General features: G+C 37.6%; 1 long non-coding RNA gene across 1 annotated transcript in view; it reads left to right on the top strand.

Annotated features, from left to right (window-relative positions):
- The first annotated feature begins 549 nt into the window (after positions 1–549).
- LOC136849012 (uncharacterized) overlaps positions 550–19,957 on the top strand; it is a 71,455-nt gene continuing 52,047 nt past the window's right edge. The window contains exons 1-2 of the long non-coding RNA XR_010856199.1: positions 550–666; positions 4,423–4,476. This is a non-coding gene — a long non-coding RNA (uncharacterized lncRNA). The remainder of the gene's footprint in view (positions 667–4,422; positions 4,477–19,957) is intronic.

The following is a 19,957-nucleotide window of genomic DNA, read 5'->3' as shown; positions in this document are numbered from 1 at the left end:
CCAGAAGCATGTGTTAATCGTTACTGGCATGTGTAAGTAGAAAATCACAAAATGAAGAGTGAAATTGCCTGAAATCACTTATTAAATCCATGATTATTCACTTTCTCTTATCTCTGCTAAAGAGAAGTGATAAGGAATGCTATCCGCTACTTCAGCCAATATTATGGATTATATTGATCCTGGCTATCGTTTGAGTGTGTCAGATTGAAAGCTCGTATAGGAAGTTTGTTGGCCATTTTTAGAAAAATAACACCTCTTTTGGTTAATGGCTAAGTAACAACTGTAAAACACAATTTTTATTTAGACCTGTTAAGCGGTAACAGAAGAAAAGAACCTAAATTCTCTTGGTTGAGGAATACTTTAACGTGATTTCAAAAGCAGCCATACCATTTATGTAAATAGCATACAAAATTGTCAAATAAAATGTTGTTGATAGTGCTACAAATAGCACATCGATTTCAAAGGTCTGAGTAAACTGAGTAGAGGGTGAAGCAGTTGTCTTCGTGATTTTACCTACGCGTCGAAATCAGTTCCGAAGATTTCAAGGTATGAGAGGGAGAAGAAGAAGCTTCGGTAAGCGAACGTCAGTCTGTGTTTGTCAGTGATCAACCTTTCGCCATATTCTCTGGAACTAGAGCTAGTATATCGACAATAATGACTTGAGAGGTATGTTAATATACGGTGAGGGTGGTATGCAGACAGAGGGGTCACGAATTACTTGAGGGGGGCTCGTCCACAGGGTTTGAAGGATCCCTGGCCAGGTAAGAATACGGCGTCTTAGGTAGCCTACTAGGTGAAGGTAGGGCTGGTTACGTTGTATTCCAGCAATCCCTACTACTGTACAGTTAAGTGGTAGCCAAGGCCAGACCATGCGACCCCTCCGTCTACATTAGCTCTTATGGTAATAAAAGTGATACAATCATAGCATAAGTGTATGTATTATTTCAACAGATACGAAAAGTATCTGCCGCGGGCAGCGATTTTACACCGGGCACCCTATCATATAGAGGGAACTTAAATCGCGTTTGGAGCGAAGGTGCTGCTATCTATTGACAGCTTTTGCCAAATCATATATCCTCAAACGCCGTTTACCTTTTACCTTGCCATGGATGTTGTGGGTGAAGTATTATTTTCAAAGATACACCCGACAATGACCTCTCTTATAGGAGTCCAGATTATAAGTAGTAATAGTGTTTTTGTTAAGGCGTTACCCAAGGCGTTTCCCAAAGTCATGGAGAAGTACGAAGGTAAAGTCATTCAGAGAAAATGTAGAAAGGCAAAAATTAACCAAAGTTCTTCAGTTACTTATGTTCTAGAATAGATGTCCCGGTTGAGCTGTCAGATGAAGCAATTAGTTAACGTTTGTCAAGGTTTGGGGGAGTTGAAGGGATCCGGCAGACTGAATAACTAATGGTCCATTCATTGGAACGTTAGCAGGATTTCCAAGAGCCAGGTTGAGGTTAAAAGAAAATGTGCCTTCTTCAGTCACCTTAGAAACGATATAGGCCTACATTAATTGTTTTGTAAAATGGATAAAAAAACGCACGTATTTTAGGTGCAACAAAGTTGTGCCCTTGGCAAAAGATTGCCCCAAGTAAAACGAAGTCTTTGTTTGAGAAGAGATTGAGGTGACCACGCAAAAACCGACGACAACATCAGACGTAAAACAGAAAGAAATGCTTGAAGTGAATCTTGAAACCAGAAGAAGGGAAACTGATAAAAACGAAAAGGTAAACAAAGCAACAGCAGGTCTATCTAAGGAAGTTTTGGAAGAGGGTAAGAAGACCCTTATGAAATGTTCCCAGTGGTTCAGAAGAAGCGCCGAAAGAGGAAATATGTCAGCAGACGTAGGAAAACCGTCACAAGAAAAAGGAATCAGTAAAATGAAAATATAGAAAAAAAAACACGTTGAAGGTTACCAGCCAACGGATGGAAATGGAAAGCCTCGACGAAAAATGAGGAAACTGATATGAAAAAGGCATTTGAAATTAAAGAAAACGTGAATATAACTCCAAGACTATCCACTACCCCAAAAAGCGCCAGATTCTTAACACAGAAAACGGAACAAATTAAGGCTAATTATGTGAGAACAACTTTAAAAAAGAATCAACACTCTGTCATGGATGCAGATCAAGAAAATCCATATTCAGATTATAAAGATGGAGTAATGTACAAAGAAGTCTAGGAAATGTTAGCTTTTCCATATTTTCTGCAGATTTCATTTCGTCTACATTAAATGTAGCTACAGTCAGTGTAAACGGACTTGATAAAGTGAACAAAAAAATCAAAATAATCGACTGTATGGTTCCACACAAAAGGTATATTTATTCGAGATCACTGTATAAGAAGTGAAGGGAAATTTTGATTAATTATACGCAGTCTCTCAGAGGGGGAACTGCAGTCATCATAAATAACTAATCTAATGTGGAGATTCTGAAGGCAGGACAAATATAAATGGCTGAGTGTTCATTATTCGCTACTCAAATGTTGACATCCAGTTATTCAATGTCCATGCCCAAGTAGGAAACAGCAAAGAGAAAAAGAAGTAACAATTGTTTGATAAAGATATGTATTTTTTTGGGAAACAGTACAAGTAGTATTACAATGGGGGTTGGGGGGAGCTGGGAGACAGGGTATTACCAGCTTGAGGGACTGTTCAAATTCAGGGAATGAACTGTCTCGATCTTTGTCTGGAAAATAGCTCGGTTTCCACTACATCACCCGTGTAGAGTATACTTCTGTTAGAGAAAACTGTGGTTCAAGGTTAGATAGGTTTTATTAGAGACTTGGGAAATCATATAATTGATATTCGAAACATGGCAGTAAGTTGGCATGGCCATTGCTCAGTGAGCTAACATTAAAACTGGAAAATGTTGTTTCATTGGGCAAAGATTCCTGGAAACTGGATAGTAATATTTTAGACGATGATACAGTGACTATTTCCTTATGACTTGGAGCACCATCGGCGAAAAGAAAGATAAATTTGGAAATATGGTATGCTGGTGGGAATTTGCTAAAATTCAGCTGAAGTCTTTCTTTGGAAGACGAATTAAACAGCAAAGATATGGTTTATTAAATTTATTGAACTACCAGTTAGCAGGAAATGGGAAAATCAACGGTCATGTGCATCCAGTCCGTAATGACTATACACGTAGAATTCAGATGTTTATTTAAAAGCTTGTGGAATAGCAGCTGTGAACCTGTTGCGGGGAAGACCACGAATTTGCAAAACTGAAAGGCGGAATTGGAATTTTGAATATTGTGAGTAAACCAGAGAGTCATAATGTTTTATACTTTTCAGAAGTTCAGTACCATTAAATGTATCAGGTATGAACTGGTCTACTTCTTTTGTAAAATCGGAGCAAGTTTTTCTTTGCTGAAACTGAAATTAATCATTCAGATTATACGATTTTCTTCCTATCTTATAGTGTAATGATTGTTATTCATTGGAAAGTTTATTGCTTACAAAATTATTCGAATGTGTCAACTTAAGGGATTCATTTGTTGCTTATGGAATGTTCTGTATATACTATGAACCCAAGATTTGAGTCCTTGTACTCGCTGTTCAACTGGAATAAGATTTGGAATTAGCTTAACAGTAATTGTAGGGCCAAGAACAGCAGGGATGTGTTCATGAAATAATAAATACAAATGATAGGTTATATCTGATGAATTTAAATAAATAAAGGTGCTATTTTTGTGGAACTGTAGAAGAAAATAAGCACTACATATACTTATCTATGTCCTTCGGCTGAAAGAATGTTGTCTTGGGTCGAGTCGCTTTTCAAAAAGTCTTGTAAGCTCTGAACAAACAGCTTACTAATGATACTTACATTAGACTTCGAAACAGTGACAAAAGACGAAGACACGGCAATGGTTCTGTTATCGGATTCTGCAGCAGGAGTGTGGCACGGAGGCTCCTTGGGAATGTCGAAGGTTGATCCAAATTTGCTTTTATGTATTGAAGATAGAATGGCAAAAACTAGAGTGACCTCGTTTGATACTTTCAGAAATAACATGACTAAACTTTCAACGAAAAGATGACATTAAAAATGTAATGTATCGAAAATAAGTTGTTAAGGTATACGAAAGTAAACAGTAGCATTTGAAAGGATTTTTTGTTATTGTCTTAGTGGTAATTATGGAAATAATGTAAATTTTGTATACTGAATATTTTAAATACAAGTCCTTTTGCAAAGACTCAAAAGTTTGAAGTGTCCGTGAAGAAGTGTCTAGTAAGTTATTGATTAATGATTTCCTAGTGCCTCTGCATACCTCGAATCTAGAGGGTAAAGTAGTACGGGTGTATATGTAATTTCTATCTGTAATACCTCATTGGTTGATATATTAAGCATTTTGAGGAAGTGGTTTAAACTCATTCCTTCCACTGAAAAAACCTGAAAAGACTATTCTGACTTTCAGACTGGTGTGCTGTGAGGACATCGAGGGGAGAAGTCATGGTTGTTTCTCAGACCGGTAAGTCAGAGGTTTCCAGGTTTTCGTAGCGGAAGATATTTAGATTTTGTTTAGGTTGTATTTGCTTTGCGTTATTTAGGACATTATTTCAAATAGTGTCTTCTCGACTTTAAAGTCTCAGTGAGAAAGTGGTTACCCATTCGATTTACAATCCATGAAAGCTATTTAGAAATATTACTATATACAAGCTGATACTCTTACTAGAATACAGAAGATATCAGTCTTGTTTATTATTAATACAGGAAGACCCACTACGATCATGAAGTTTATAAAAATGTATTCTTTCACTTACGGCCCATTCATTGCTTTCATTGGACTATACTGCGAGTTTACGCCATCCTGTAGTGTAAGGAGTGTAGGAAGTGTAATATACGATCGATACACGGCTTACAGGTATGTCAGGGTGAAGAAAGGCTTTCTGATGACAGTTTCGATACTTTAAATTCAACTTCGTGAGCGTATACAGGGCTACAGCCATTAAAATGTATGTTTTTTTTAACACCTAATTCAACTGGGAACTGCACATCAGGTCGAACCTATTGCCCGTCGCTATCAGCATCAAAGCATGGCCTAACCTCTAGGCAGTGGGTGTGGCGGTGAGGGGGGCCGGTTGGTATTGGCAGTCGTTGCGTGGTGTTGACTTTTTTTTCCCACATATTTGCTTTTTCATAAGTTTCCACTTATGGTTCACCGGCCGGCCAATGAAGAATTAGAGGAATTTATTTCTGGTGATAGAAATTCATTTCTCGGTATAATGTGGTTCGGATTCCACAATAAGCTGTAGGTCCCGTTGCTAGGTAACCAGTTGGTTCTTAGCCACGTAAAATAAGTCTAATCCTTAAGGCCAGCCCTAGGAGAGCTGTTTATCAGCTCAGTGGTCTGGTTAAACTAAGATATACTTACTTATTTCAATTTGTACGCTTGGTTGCAAAGAAAAATTGCTGTAATAAGCACAGCCATCTTTAGAGTAAATACATATTTTTATTTTGTTTGCATTATTAGTGGAATTTAAGATTGAATCTTGCTTTGTTTTCACAATGCATTTTAGAAATTCATATAACAAGACATTTGATTACATGAGTTACGTGTTTTTTAACGCCTGAATCTTACCATTAACTATGTGTGTCTTACGGACTCATAGGATATAGTACAATTTTGTGAAGTAACAGTGCGAGGTCGAAAGAAGAAGCGAGCCTTTAAATAATATCTAGCGGAATGTTCTCTCTCGTAAGCAATAATTTTCCCCAGTCAGCAGTTACTGACCCCCAGTGCATCTATTGCTAACAGTTCCGGATCTTTTCTAGATTGTTAAAAAGTTAAGTATACCTTAGTTTAACCAGACCACTGAGCTGATTAACAGCTCTCCTATGGCTGGCCCGAAGGATTAGACTTATTTTACGTGGCTAAGAACCAATTGGTTGCCTAGCAACTGGACCCAGCTTATTATGGAACCGAAAATGAATTTCTATCACCAGAAATAAATTCCTCTAATTCTTCATTGGCCGGCCGGAGAATCGAACGCGGGCCTAGGAGAGTGCTAGCCGAGTACGATATCGACCCATCCAATGAGGAACTTTTTCCTAGATTGACCCCCACCGGTTTTAACCCGGTGTGTATCCACTTTTGCGGCGCGTTTAGTACAAGCCCGTTGGGGATTACCGTAAAAACATAAACAAAAGACTGTAAATATCATAAAAAATAATGACCCCCAAGAAACATCACTCCTAGATAACGACCCCCGAAAACCATTGGGGGGTCACTAGGAAAGATCCCAATTACCTTCCAGTCGTATTATATGCAGTTATCTGCAGCTGCGATCATGTAAAAACAGCGACTTTAATTCACTTCCGGCAATCTCTTTCTGTTTGTCTAGCTGAGGTTTTCCGTCGCCCTCAGAAACTCATTAATGAGAAACCTTCCCCTCAGGAAGCTTGCAACAAATAGTCAAGATAGGAAATTACAAAGGAGGTGAATTTCGGTTTTATTACTATGAACAATGTATTTACATTTTTTTTTTAAATACGGAGTTTAATCAAAGCGGTGGCTAAACAGCAATATATAACGCTCGATATATACTTTCCATTAGACAAACTGCTCATTTTTATTGAATTGCTAATGTCTTGCCTAATACTCAGAGACACAATTTCGTGCATGAAATCCACTCATTTTCTATTCACTTGAGCCACATTACACATGGGGTGATGTTTATTGCGTACTTTTAATATGTCACTAAGATACAACATGACACACAGGAATTAAGCCAACATTCTTAACAGATTAGGAATATATATGGCTGTAGTGAACGAAATAGGAAAATAATTTTGCTAAAGAAACACAGTTTCACAGAAACGTATTTAGAAATTCTGTCAACAGCATATCTCTGCGACATATTGGAAGTAATCTGGAAAACTAAAATATTTACAGAAATGAGTTGATTAGAACTGCCGTAGGACTAGTGGACCTGTCTATATTTTTAGTTCCTTAGCCTTTTTTTTTTTTAGTTCCTTAGCCAGAAAGGCTCTAAAGTGGTTTGTGACAGATAAAGGAAGAGCAACTCGAGACTGAATGTTAGTAGGAAAGAAAGGAGTAATGGAGAGGTGAGTCATTGACCAAGTCATTAACGAAAGGCAGAGGTTGATGAGAGCGTAGAATGTGCTGAGTCTGGGAAACACTACATGAAAAAGAGAGAGAAGTTGTAGCTACATTTACAAAAGTGATGAAGTAGTCGGATCAAGGCCTGAACTTGTTTTGTGCTGCATCAGTAACCTTGCTTTCTGTGTGAGCTGAACCAGTGTTGGATCAGCGACTAGGCGAGATGATGATAAGACCATTTTGTCTGCAAATTCCCTCAGGCATTGTGCTGGATATGAAATTTTCCAAATACGCTGACAGTCTAGTGATGTGCGAGGTTTTTATCTACCTTACAAACAGAGAACATAGTGCAAGTACAAAATTAAAAAGGAATGCATAGGCTAAGTTGAGAAGCATTTGCATCACCAAGAGAAACGTTAGGCCAGAATTTTCGTCATAAGATGGTGATCATTCCTCTTTAAATAAAGCTATGGATCCACAGAACAGAAGAGGGGAAGAACGGCACATCGTCAGAAGTCGAGTTTTGTCGCAACAGAATCAGATATTTCGTCAGAGGGGAAGGCGAGACCGTGAAGACATGGGAAAACTTTCGACCTAAGAGTTAAGTGGTACGGCTGTTACACTGCTGCACCAGAAAGGGGTGATTGTCATTCGCAGATGTCATGACCCCGGCCACATAAGGTTAAGGATGTTAAACGAACACTGGTCATTTGAAAATCTGCCCTTCTTCAGTCTTGCAAGGAACTGTCAAAGGACCATAAAAAAAACTTAGGGGGCGTGGAAGAGATGCAATGAGAAAAATATAGAGAAACGGAAATACAGCCCTCAGAAGGCGAAAGATGACTTAAGTTGTTAGAAGGATTAGAGGTGAGGAAAAATGATAAATGCTTGGTGAATAGTTCTTACTATCGGGAATCTGTCATGTATGGAGTATTTCGCTCAGTCGCATTGGTACCAGGAATGGCAATCATGTTACTTTCTCCCATTAGCGTGGATGGCATACCCACCCAGTGATACATACTCTAAAACCTCACATATAGAGAAGGACACCATTAGGACGAGAAGATAACTAGGTGGGTGTGAATGGTCATGATTACACTAGCTAATATTACCAGTCTCTCACCAACGGCAGACTGCCTTTTGTTCAAGGTACCTTTGAAGACGCATATTTTATTTGTATTGAATCTCCGAACCTGTTCCAGAAATGAGTAAGTAAAATTTTGAGAGCAAAGAATGGGGCAAACCATAGTTTTCAAAGAAAAAGGGACCCATGACTAAAGGGAACATTTCAGTTGTTCTCAGTATTCTAAATCATTGTATCAGTCTTGTATATTGAGAACTGTCATCAAAGAAAAGCTTGAGACAATAACCTATAGCCAAACCTAGTAGGTTTCTGCCATGTAGAAATCTGCAATAAGCAGCAATTCTAGATTTCTCACTAACAAACTCTTACCTGCGATGCCGTATACTATGTGGTATTAGGGCGAATGTATTTTGCCATTCAAATCTTTTCTAACAGTAGAATCAGTGAATGGGTGGAAAGAGGTTCAGGAAAAAATTTGGATATGATAAAGGTTGGAGCCGAACAATATGTGATAAACTGTTCTGTTCATGAGGAAATAAGGGAAAACCAGATCTTAGTGAAAATAGCTTTTATGACTTTCCTATGAGCTGAAACAGGAGCGGAAACGACTGTTAGAACAAGATACTATTTGTGGATATATGCTATTATTTGTTCTTATTGCGCATGAGTTGAAATGTGCTTCATCGAAAAGTAATCGGAGTAATAAATGCCCCAAGTTACCGAGCCCAAGTCCTTTTACCAAGTAAATACACAATCAGGAAGCAGTTGAAAATGTTATGTGACGGTATTTTAAACAATTAGATGATTACAATAAATGCTTGCCGATTTATCACACTTCATTATGAACCCACAACCATTAACTTGACGTTCATTAATCATGAGTTTTGCCGCAGCAAACACAACTTTTGAAAATAATTTAATGAGCATATTACGTCATAATTAATTTCTCAAATATCTTCCTGATAAAGCCGTGTACAGTCTCCTTCCAGTAACCAGTTAGCAACACTTTTATGCGCAGAAAAAAATCGTCGAAAGAATTCCATTGTAAGTCCGAGCCACGGCAATTCAACCACACCTTAAAACTTTCCAGCTTCTGAGGATTTCCTGCTCCTGGGATGATGAAGTTACGTTTTGTGTAATGCGTAACCAGTGCAGAGTGACGGGGTTGTGGACTCGTATCCTTAACCTGTCTTCCTGGTCTGTAACTGGATAGCTGGGATTCTAAATCTGAAATTGGCAAGGGATAATCTCAGCAAGAGCCCAGACTTGGAGGAAAGAGAGAAATCTTAAGAGTATTTCGTAGTGAATTCCATTAACTGTTTGACCAATTGAATTTGCATACGTGTGTGTGTGTGAGGGAGAATTGATTGGATGCAATTGCAAATTAAAACTATGAAAATGAACAAGAATAAGCAAAACTTGATGGTGCATGGAAAGAGTTCGGTATAAACAAGAAAATGAGTCATCGAAATTTGATGGAAGTGATTCAAACTTAGCACATCAGTACAAGACGGTCGTGTTTTTATATCAGATAGTCTTTCCGACTTCGTAGAAACTAGTAGGCGGTCTGAAATCCCAAAATTGAATGTGAAAATTTATAAGGACAGAGCCAATCGTATATAGTTCTTAAGAAATAGTAGAAGGTCGAATTATCCCGCAGTATTAAAATCTTTTAAGGACCTAGGCGGTGTCAGCTGCAAGAGCATGGCACTTGCATTGATCTGTCGATACTTTTGAATTAAGTTTCTTTCGAGCAGAGTTACCGTTCGACATTGGCTTTTGACTAGATTGTTACGAAGCACTGGTTGATGATAACCCTCTGTCAGTGACGTCAGAGTCAGTGGTTTTTCTCTTTGATGTTTTTTCTCATTTCATTCCACTTGATTTGACCTTTCTTTCGCGGAAATTAATTCCTTGGAAAGTTTCAATAAAACATTTGCTGAAATGCTGACTTGTTGAGTTTTGTGAGGGAAAGCGTAATGAATGTGAAGTTGTTTGTTGATGTACATTAGGTCAGTCATGAGTAGCACGGCCTCTTGCTCCTATAGAGCAACCTGTGAGTACAGGACTCTGGGATTTCCTTTAGCGTTGTAGGCTTATGTACGCATTAACAAGAAATGCTTCTCTTCCTCCATTAGGCCTATAGATATCAGCAAGGTCCGTATTTTGTCAACCGTAGAGCGAAACAGAACTCGCGTTAACACAATATGGACTAGAACTATAAGAGACGACGCCCTGTTTTAGTTAAAAATCTCGAACATGGACCAATAAAGGTATGTTCCTGATGCAGTTGAAAAAAGCATTCAGAATGCTTATTTACATATTTGTATGTTTATTTATTTATTTATCTATTTATTTTTGTTCATTTATTAATTTATTTATTTATTAACATATTTATCTACTAATGTATTTATTTATTTTGCATGTTTTCAATCCCTCCATCCATTTACTTTGATTAAAAAAGAAATGATTTTGAAAGTTACAATTCCACGTGGATCAGAAGATGCACACTGGGCTGGTGGTGATTCATTCAATGGATCTTTGAGAAAAGCCACGCTGTCTCAAATGGCCCACAGGTGCTGGAAGAGTGAGGCGTGGGATACGGAATTAAAACAGTTGGCTTTTATAAGTTTTTACAGTAGTTTTCTTTGAAAGGAAGCTATTGTGCCGGCTTTGTTTGTCCGTCCGCACTTTTTTCTATCCGCCCTCAGGTCTTAAAAACTACTGGGGCTAGAGGGCTGCAAATTGGTATGTTGATCATCCACCCTCCAATCATCAAACATACCAAATTGCAGCCCCTTTAGCCTCAGTAGTGTTTATTTTATTTAATGTTAAAGTTAGCCATAGTCGTGCTTTTGGCGACGATATACGATAGGCCACTACCGTGCCGTGGTAAAGTTTCATGGGCCGCGGTTCAAACAGCATTATACCGAGGCTATTTTCGGTGGCCTTGATTATAAGCTGTAGCGATTGTACAGAAAACTCGATTGTGCCGAAGAAACTTCAGCGTATTTTTTACTTGTTTTTCTTTGACGTCAGAGACTTGTTAATGACGTTTTGTAGATATATGTTTTTTATTTGCTGTGCCCTCATCAGTAATTTAGATGAAATATAACGAAAATAACTAAGATATACGATAGCTAATTGAATAGATTTGGTACAACTGTGCAGTATATACTGTACATTGGATACCGTGATTGAAAGCATTTCTTGGGAATGTTTTTTGCCATCAGTTTTCGTGTTACATTTAGTATACGGCTGCAAAATGACCGTCTGGTAAAAGATTCTACACGCTATTTTTTTTTAATTTGGCGAAATTGCGCACAAAAGTGGGCGGTAGCTTGACGCTGATTGGTTGAATGCAAAATGTCCGAATAAGATCGTTGTTTTCCATATTGTTCCGTTTGAATGGAAAATTTGGGGTGAAAGATTTCACAAACCCAAATCTTTAGAAAAGTTAAATAAATTTATATATGTTTGATTTATGGATAATGCTGTAGAGTTGAGAGACTAAGAAAAAACATTTCGAGGGAGAAGGTCCAAATGTAAATTAGTTGTCACGGGTCAATATATTGAAATATGTTTGCTGGATACATAGCTTTTCATACAGACACTTTTGTGTTTTCTATACATTTTTAAGCAAAATGGAACAAATCCTAACAAATATCAGAAGTGTGTAATTATCAACATTTTCTAAAGAATGGACTTTACTTAAATTGTTAAAATTTCCGTATGGAAAGCGTTATGGGGAGGTAAAACGAACAGCCACCTGTCTCTTGCAAGCGGGAAATTTGTTTGTTCTAAATGTCCATTTGAAGTTCCAGTGAGCACTGAAATGATTAGCAGTGTTTCGTTTTTTATGTTTCTTGCCCATTGAGGTTGTTAATCTGCTCTTCAATAGTTCTATTGGCTTTATTATCGTAGGTGTGAAACTAAAAACAATAAGGTTCGCAGACGCTTTAACAACAGAGAAATATTGGTTTCACGATAATGTAGACATTACACTGTATACCAGCTGCAAAAGGGTTTGCTTTCGATTCTCATTTTGTTTTTTGTGAGTAAAGACAAAACACACATAAGATTAGCAAAATCCCTATAATTTTTAACAGTTTATCTTGATATTTTGTTAGCAAAAAAGGAATAAATGACTCAAAAATGGAGTTACAAACATATAAAATTTTAAGAAAAAATTATGCTGAATTCATATTTACATTCGTTTACAGATTTCCTGTAGAAATATAAATTAGAATTTTAAAATATTCTTATATTACATATGACACAATATTATATATAATACATATATATTTTCGTTAAATGCTTGTACATGTACATATAGTATTTTTGTTTGGAAAACACGCTGGCATTTCTAGGTTACCGTATTCTTGCAAGGTCTTACAGATTGCAAGACTGTTTTGTTAGCACAAAAGTATTCAACTTTTTGAAAAATGCACATTAACGCTGTAATTGAGGAAATCAAGATTCCGATCTATGAGAGAGAGAGAGAGAGAGAGAGAGAGAGAGAGAGAGAGAGAGAGAGAGAGAGATTACTTTTACGTCATTCCTTTTTGCCCCTTTTAAGGAGTCCGTAGACGAAGGTAGGGCTGAAGACAAAAGAAATGTGAGAGAAATTATTGGGTGGAAAGGAGGAGGAGGAGGAGGAGGAGAGGAGCAGAGTGCCGAGGACTGTACTTTTCAGACCCCTCTCCTCCTTTCAAATGACACGACGTGATGAAAATGTAGGCTCAACGAATACTGGTGTTCATTTCTCGATTAACTTCGTTGCATATACACGAGGAAATCATTTATGCTTAGTTCTTCTCGTTTAATTTTGAAGATTTATCATCCTGTTTCTCGAAATTCCATGAATGAAATCAAATTTATTTGATTTAATTCAGATATTTTTTAAAGACTAATGGTATTTTGTTTCATCGGGCACTGTCATTCGAAAGCATTAACAAACGTTTGCTGTGGATGTAATTGCGATAACCACATTGTCCTCTTAATTATGAAAAATTAAAATTTTATAACAATTGTTAGAAAATAATGAAAATGAACAGATGTCACAATAACGAAAACAGACGACAACCCCTTTAATTTTTTTTTTACTATACCTCCGTTCATATTCTCTTCGAACTAGCTTTCCACCCTGTCCTAACAGTTGCCTCACAGTGCAGCTGTGATGTTTTCCTCCTGTTACACCTTTCTAACCTCTGTACTGTCAGTTTCCTTTTCAGCGTTGAATGACCTCATAGGTCCCAGAGATTGGCCTTTGGCCTAGGTCAGTGGTTCTCATTCTGTTTTCCAGTTCCTAGGGAAAATTATAGACCAATTAACAGTTATAACAGGAGAATAATAAGTTTATGAAAAAATGAACGCTTTTTAAAAAATGTAAAGTCTACCACTCTAGTTGACGACGCTACGATTATACATTATTTACCTCCTCCCCCTCCCTCGAAACTCCTTCTCGAAAGAAATTTATTTCCTAATCTGGGAGGGAATCGACTCATAAATGCAAGGGAGCCGTGGAGGGAAGGACCAGCTCTTAGAGGGGGTGGTAATAAAAAGGTTGAGAACCAGTAGGAAGAAAATTCAGTTTAACATAGACCAATAACAGATCAGGAGATCTAACAGAACAAAAATGTAACCCACCTCTGACGACGCTGCGAGCACAGATCTTCCCTCTAAAGCGAAAGAAATTTCACAATGCTCACTGCAATGCGGATTTGAGATATTCACATTACTGTGGGAGTTTTTTTTTTTAAAGCTATTAAATGATCCCTTCCATCCTTAACCCGCCAAAACTTAAATGAGAATTTGACAACAGAAGACTAACTTGTTTTACCACACAGTTGTAATTTGAGCTAAAGTAAGTGATGATTTATCCGTCCGGCCAATGAAGAATTAGAGGAATTTATTTCTGGTGATAGAAATACATTTCTCGGTATAATGCGGTCCGGATTCCACAATAAGCTGTAGGTCCCGTTGCTAGGTAACCAATTTGTTCTTAGCCACGTAAAAAAAAGTCTAATCCTTCGGGCCAGCCCTAGGAGAGCTTTTAATCAGCTCAGTGGTCTGGTTAAACTAAAGTATACTTAACTTTTCATGGTTGTAATATCTGATAACAAAAGCCAGAAAATTTCCATAACACAAGTGAACAAAGTTATGGGGCAAAAGAAGAGGTCTTGAAGCGAAGATGAGTGACGTGTTTATAGATAACGCATTCAATATGTGATAGTTTTTGAGAAGCATTACAGGCCTGCGAAAGTTGGGATGAGTTTGTAAGAGGTAAAGTTTGTGGGTCATTGCTGGTAAGAGTCAGGTTATGAGAGCGTCTACAAAGTGGTATGATTTATATTTGTTAGGATGGTTGGGGGGCGGGGGGGACTTGAGCGAAAAATACGGGTTGTAGAGCTAGAAAGAACTGGACCATACTGCGTTCAGCTTGCTTTGGGAAGATAAAATAGTAGGAGAGTTTGTGAACACGAGAGAGAAGTAGACAACACGGGTCTGATAGAAAAACAAAAGCGGAAAAAAGGGCTTTGGTAACTTAGGAGCACCATTTCATTCAAGTGAAGGTGAATAATAAGTAAATATCTTAGTTTAACCAGACCACTGAGCTGGTTAACAGCTCTCCTAGGGCTGGCCCGAAGGATGAGACTTATTTTACGTGGCTAAGAACCAACTGGTTACCTAGCAACGGGACCTACAGCTTATTGTGGAATCCGAACCACATTATGACGAGAAATGAATTTCTATCACCAGAAATAAATTCCTCTAATTCTTCATTGGCCGGTCGGAGAGTCGAACGCTGGACCAACAGCGTGCTAGCCGAGAGCTCTACCCACCCCGCCAATGAAGAACTAGCCTGAGAGGAAACCTGGGGTGTGTATGGGAGCCAAGCCTTTAATGAAAAGGAGGATCAAGAAAGGGATGGATGTGTGGATGAAAGACATACAGGAATGGAGGGAACTAAACAACCAGGGTGCAAGAGGGTGATATAAAGATAGAGTGAGTTGTGCAATGTGGGCCTTTTGTGTAGTTGCGTGAAGCGGCGAGTGCTCTCGAAGTTTTCAGCACTGGTGTTCACCCACGCTCAGCAGTTCGCGTGTGGATGCATCACTGATTATTTTTCTGTACTGGGGTGGAGGAGCCCCTCTTGATAGCAAAAGCCATTTTTATATATATATATATATATATATATATATATATATATATATATATATATATATATATATATATATATATATATATATATATATATATATATATATATATAATATATATATATATAATATATATATATATATATATATATATAATATATATATATTATATATATATATATATATATATATATATATAATATATATATATAATATATATATATATATATATATATATATATATATATATTATATATATATATATATATATATATATATATATATATATATATATGTGTGTGTGTGTGTGTGTGTGTGTTTGTGTGTACATATATATCTGTATATATATATATATATATATATATATATATAGAGAGAGAGAGAGAGAGAGAGAGAGAGAGAGAGAGAGAGAGAGAGAGAGAGAGAGAGTCTGTGCGTATCGCTGATTACGTCATTCCTGAGACCGAACTTTAAAAGCCTTTTCTTTGGGACAGCTCTTTGCACGGTCACCGAGAAGCTCTCAGGAAAACGCCGAATTTTTTCAGAAATTTAGAGGAAATATACTGAGTCTATATACTAATCTTTGAGTGGCACACCGGCCCACCAAGTGGAGGGGAGAGTTACAAATCCAGATCTGAAAATGTTTGATTTATCGCGTATTTGTCAGAGGCTGATGTCTAGTGGGAGACGAAGAGGGGGAGAAATAAGCGGTGGAAAATTAGGATCTGCTTGAGGGAGCGTGTCTTGGGGAACTTGCGATGGAGGAGTGCTACACGAGTCTGGGCAAGGTCTATAGATTATTCTTTAGACCTTGAGTCTGGGGAGACGTGCTTTCCAACGTAGACTTCGTTGTAGAGGTAGCCCAGCTTAAGGGGACGTCCACGCTTCAGTAAAACTTGTTATAAAAACACGTTTAAGGCTTACCGCAAATGTATCACAAACTGGTTACAAGCAAGTTAAAGGACCGTAAATAGCCATCTTTTAAACGTATTCTTATTTTCATAGTAATGTTACTGTATTATTTTGAATTTTATGATAAGAATTGTAATGTTGTCATTTTAATTTTGTAGGTTAATAACGAGTGAGAAAAAGTTAAGTATACCTTAGTTTTACCAGACCACTGAGCTGATTAACAGCTCTCCTAGGGCTGGCCGGAAGGATTAGACTTATTTTACGTGGCTAAGAACCAATTGGTTACTTAGCAACGGGACCTACAGCTTATTGTGGAATCCGAACCACATTATAGCGAGAAATGAATTTCTATCACCAGAAATAAATTCCTGCTCGAAACATGTCCCAATAAAGATGTGTAAAATGCTGTTCCGGGTTTTGGCTTTGTTGTCCTTACTGATATAGAGAACGAACCTTCGGCAGTGCTACTTAGTCGTATGATGCCCTCTTTAGGACTAACAACCAACTTCTGTTTAACCTGTTCACGATATGTGCACCATAAGGAATCGACTTGTGTTTCACCCAGATGCTGGAAAGGATACAGTCTTCGAAAACAGAAACAAGAAGTTCAAGGAACAAACAAACGTAGGCGAGTAGACAGGCAATGAAATAAAATGATACTCTGTTTAATCATCGAACTCCCGAATAAAGAAAAGGCCAGAAGCAATAAAGAAGAGCCAACCATCTTGGCAAGAGACAATTTAGGGGGGAATAATCCTTACAGATAAAAATGAAATTTCCAACCTTTCGGAAAGAAGAATTTCGATTCCCCGGGAGACCACACGGAAATTACACCTTTACTTTTTTTTTTTTTTTTTTTCTTTACGAAGCTTAAGCAAATCACGTCTCCTCAGGGATGCTCGAGGCCTGCCAAGATGGCTGCGAATGCATTCCTACATGATTCCATTAACCTCCGCCTCGAATTAGCTAACAGCGACGAGCGTCGCTTTTAAAGGGAGAGGAAAAACGTTGCCGTTTTTATAATGACTCCCGAGCTGCTGGAACATACTCCAGCCTTATTGAAATGCAGCATGGTTTGCGTGATGAATATGTATAGATTAAGAGGAGTGGTGAAAATGTATAGATTCCGATAAGGAGATTACTTGTTTTGTGTTGTGTTTTTGAATGATGTAAAGTGATAATTGAACGGGTGCATGTGACGTTTATTCATGCACTTGCTGTAGGAAAGATTTGAATGTATGACTACGGGAAATCAGCTGCCCTCGGTTTATTTCCACAAAAGATAAATTTTTTTAGGCAAGGCAAGATATAGAACTAAAAAAGAACTACTAAATTTATACATTTCCGGTATAAATAACATATTCTTCTTGGAAAACAGCTACATTTCTTGCATTTTATTAGGTTGTAATTCCTGTTCAGATTTCAGTCATATCCTCGATTCATGAATATCGATTTAGGCGGTTAACTTATCTCTACCGTTGCTAGATTATCATTCACTAACGAAGAAAAATCATTCGTATAAATTTGCTTGCAAGTGGAACATTTTCTAAACCGGTTTAGTGATTTAACGTTCTTTCAGCCAGTGTAATGATTAAACAGGAATTCACAAACTGGTGTCTCTCGAAGTACATTAGAATGTCACACCACGGATTCATTACTAATAGCTACATTGAAGACATTCTTTTAGTTGAAGTGAATTTCAATAAAAGCGCTGGACCTTCTTCAAAATTTTATAGCAAACATACCTGGTTACAAAGTGCTATCTCCCCGTCGGAGAGTGTGTGTGTGTGTGTGTGTACATATACATATATATACACATACATATGCACATATACATACTATATATATGTATATATATATATATATATGTTATATATATATATATATATATATATATATATATATATATATATATATATATATATATATATATATATATATATATATGTGTGTGTGTGTGTGTGTGTGTAATCCTAATAGCCACAATGCCCTCTTAACTTCTCGAATTCTTCGCGCTTTTTTGGATATGCTTGTAACTACGAAGCCGAAAATATCCAGACGGAAGAAATTGAAGAGCCTGTGAATAGCGGTCGCGAGAATCGAACCCGCGTTACCATATTCACAAGGAGGTCACGTTGCCGACCTGGCTACGAGAAGGATAAAAGTCTATCGCCTCTCGTACATACATATACCTGTCGTTTTCAGATATATTTTGTTAGAGCTGGAATTACATATGTGTCTGGTAAAAGTGACCAGTAGATTCTACATATATATATATATATATATATATATATATATATATATATATATATATATATATATATATATATATATATATATATATATATATATATATATATATATATATATATATATATATATATATATATATATATATATATATATATATATATATATGTGTATGTATGTGTATGTATACATACTTACAAGTGTTGGTTGCAACTGTAGTTCTTACCTTGCTGGGTATGCTTCTGACTGGGGACCAACACAACGCAGTACAATAGTAATTTATCTAAATGAGATTTCAGTTAGGGGAAGGACTCAGGAGAGAAATTCCAGGGCTAAATTAAGCAAGTGTAATTACATTTCTCAGAAGATTTAATTACAGAGAGCTGTGGATACTAAGCTCGTGGCACTTTCAAGTTAAATTACGCAACAAACAGATTTAAGAGTGCCACTCAGTATAGAATAATGAGACATGAATAAAATCAGCTTGAGGGCGCGATTGATGGGCGTGGGCTCAGTGGGGGCAGATGGTTTTACAGCAGCACACAGCCTTTCTGCAAGCGTAGAGATAGGTACACGATCAAATATTAAGCCATAGGACAATCTAAGTCTTTACGGGAGGAGTCGCTGAAGGCTTAAGGAGAGTGACATCACTTATGATCAGGCAGCATAGTATTTAACACTGATGAATGATTACCGACAATATTTCAGGGTCTGAGCACCGTGCAAGGGGAAAGCGGAACGGAATAAGAATGAGAATTAAAACAATAGACCGAAAACCTTTCAGCCACACAGTGCCTTAAGTCCTGAGTGAAGATTCTTGAACGCAGCATCAAATGAAGTCTCTGTCGAATGGGACTTCTGTAATGGACACTCAGAGTGGCTGTTGGAGGGTTTGGTCTCGGCCAGACAAAGAATGAGCAAGAGCTAGGAGGGACACGCTCGGCAGTGTGTTACTGGGATAGTGGCCTGTCTGCCCTGCCAGTTATTGACCCTGGGTCGAGCTTATACGACCTCGGTTTAATGCAGGTGTTCATAGCCCCAAGCAGTTCAGGTGTCCTGGCTGTGGAGGGCGATTCTCGCTTAATCCTTGCTTCTGGCATTTCACGTGTGTCTCCAAGAATAGAGACGTTACCTGAAAGAAGGATCTTTTGGCCAGTAGGTCATAAGGGCAGATTTAGAGTGACATTAAGGAAGGGCTTAGGAGTGTACAAGGGAAAGGGTGCCCGACCCTGATTTCTCTATCGTTCATTCTAAGGGAAAAGTAAGGAGTGGCAGAGAACCCTCTCCTTTGGCTCAGTCTGTGACTTAAAAATGGCGAACTTTTAGAAACATTGCCAAACACTTTCAGCAGGATATACATATATATATATATATAATATTTATTTATATTTATATATATTCCTTGTAGCAAAAATACCGGACCGAACACCATTGGACCATTTCTGATACTGAATTCCTTGTTTGTGAGGAATTGAAGAAT

The sequence above is a fragment of the Macrobrachium rosenbergii genome, chromosome 20, assembly GCF_040412425.1.
Source record: "Macrobrachium rosenbergii isolate ZJJX-2024 chromosome 20, ASM4041242v1, whole genome shotgun sequence".
NCBI lineage: Eukaryota > Metazoa > Arthropoda > Malacostraca > Decapoda > Palaemonidae > Macrobrachium > Macrobrachium rosenbergii.
This window is presented reverse-complemented; position numbering and strand designations above follow the sequence as displayed.